The 2,444-nt window shown below is 47.7% G+C and overlaps 1 pseudogene; it reads right to left on the bottom strand.

The window, feature by feature from the left end:
- Positions 1-482: 482 nt before the first annotated feature.
- LOC142454460 (bifunctional purine biosynthesis protein ATIC pseudogene) lies at positions 483-2,181 on the bottom strand (annotated as a pseudogene).
- Positions 2,182-2,444: the final 263 nt, after the last annotated feature.

Raw genomic sequence — 2,444 nt, 5'->3', positions numbered from 1 at the left:
GTCAAGTCTTACTTGATTTATGCTCTGACCCCTTATTCACATAATTTCTTTGGCATTATTTATACCAACCTATTTAAATTCAACCCATTTTTGAGGCCCAGCACTATGTATTAGATTATTTTCTGATCATGCTTAACTTCTTTGATGACCTTGATCTTTCTGTGTCAGTCCTCTAAGTTACCACAAGCTCTTGCACTTGTAAAGTTGGAAGTCACCACAGTAATATAGCTCCAAAAACTCATTTCACAGTTGAGAGAACAGAAGCCCCAGAACATTATATAATCTCTGGTCCAGCTAGGACAAAGTTCTCTGTCCTATTCCATAGTTGTGATCTTTTTCTTTTTTCTTTTATGGATCCTAACAGTAAGATTTCGTGTTTTATTTTTTGGTGGGGGAGTGGTAAAATCCACAACACCTGAAAATTTCTATAATGCTTTTTCACAGCCATATTAACAAACTACAAAAGAACAGCACGAGATGAGTCAGTGGTGAAAGAGTCGGAGACTGGTATGAGGCAGAATGACCCCCAGTTCATTGCAGGCCTCAATCATAACTTGGTCAGCGGCAGAACCGGAAGGAAGAGCAATGTACGCCACACCACCCCAGTAGCTCTGTCTACATTGTCCCTGAAAGGAAAGAAGGCATCAGAACTGATAGAAACTTCACGAAGTGTGTCCACCCACTGCTTCTTCTCGCCTCGGTTAATGATTTGGGGACTTCCTCAAACAGCGCCTTCTCAGATCTGCCTCCTCGCCAATGGTTCCAGTCACATATTGATCGATGGCATTGGAGATTTCTGTCCTCTTCACTCCAGGTTTAAACTTCATCGAAAGCACTCGCGGGTGGTGTCTAAGCCACCAGTGGTCTGCCGAATCGTGCAGTGAATTCGAGACCGCTGCCCAGCTCCAAAGCCGATGACCTGCCGGTTCTTGGAGCAGCACACGGAATTAGACTGCGTGGACTTGACTGTGATGGTGGTGACGACGAGGTCCCTGAGAGCGATTCTTTCTTCTTGGTAACAACATTGCTAAACAATGGCCCGTCGATGGCGCCGTTATTTCTCGTCTGGCTTAAAGCAGACCAAAGAGAGTTCGAACTTCATTTTCATCTAGTTTGTACGAAGGGTCCATCTACAACACACAGTAGTTTATTTTTTTTTTTAGAAAGAATTTTCAAGGCTTCTTCATATCCGGGAACAACAATGCCATCAGACACCCCTCCGGAGATGATTCTGGCAGGAGGGACGTCACACACATCAGACAGTGCAATAAAATCATCAAATGACGACATCCTATCAGCCCCTCATGTTCTGGCGTGAGGGTGGGGAGAGATGTACACCATGTACTACTTTGACCGCATCTTCGCGCAGTGGAAATCTAACAGCCGCACCTGCTGGACTGGTGTGTTTGAAAGAAGCAGCGGCAGGGAGCGCTAAAGCGTCTTTGAGTTCCTTTACCAGCTGCCAGGCATTCAACACATCACACAAGTTTATACATCCAGGGGCTAACTTACAACTGTGAGGGGATGTCTGGGCTGCAGTGCGTACAACTGAGCAGGTGTTCGGTGAGGGTTCATCCCATACCTCAAGGGCAGCTGAGACACTCCTTGACGGTACAGCCCCTGAAGTCACCTGAAATGGCTCATCATCCCGCGCAGTGAGTGGACACCTTATGGCTAGCCGGCGCCTAGTGTCCACGGCGGTGTCTTCACTGTCAGAGCTCTGCTTCTCCCCAGCACCGCCGCGTAGTGCTCTGGGTCACACACCGTGGCCACGCGCGTGTGGTTTTTGGCTGCTGCTCTCAGTAAGGTGACGCCACCAATGCCGATTTGCTCCACAGCTGCCTCCGCAGTGACATCTGGAGAAGCCACCGTTTTCACGAACGGATAGAGATGGCAGACCACAACTCTTAGGAGATTGAAATCAAGTCTGGCCAGATCCTCCTGATCTTCTGGGAGATGATGAGCCGATTCCCGAGGAGACTGTGGGATTCACAAGGCCCTAACATTTCCGGAAACCCTGTCCCTCAGAGACGTCTCTGACCACCAGGCCGGCATCGTGCAGGGCTTCAGCAGTACCCTCAAAGCAACCAGATCCAAGCGGACAGAAGTTAAGTTCCTGGCAAACTCCACAAGCCCGGTTTTGTCTGAAACACTAAATAAGACGAGCTGGCTGGGGGGCATGGCTGCAGGTGGAGGGTCCCAGGCATGTGCTGGGGAGGCATGGGGCCCTGTTGGTCACGCTCCAGAAGGCCAGTTGTGATCTTTTTAATAGCTTTTAAGGCTTTATAGTCCTCAGCACTGAGATATGTACTGTTTTGCATCCATTTCCAATTTTAAAGTATGCTTTGATATTCTCTTCCAAGGTAGTTTGCAAACCACTTAAAGGTACGATTACTGTTCCCTCTATATGTGCACAAATAAAAGTACAAATAGTATAATTAATA

Source organism: Tenrec ecaudatus, chromosome 8, assembly GCF_050624435.1.
Source record: "Tenrec ecaudatus isolate mTenEca1 chromosome 8, mTenEca1.hap1, whole genome shotgun sequence".
Taxonomy (NCBI): domain Eukaryota; kingdom Metazoa; phylum Chordata; class Mammalia; order Afrosoricida; family Tenrecidae; genus Tenrec; species Tenrec ecaudatus.
The sequence above is the reverse complement of the archived record's forward strand: the minus strand, read 5'-3'. Positions and strand labels throughout refer to the sequence as shown.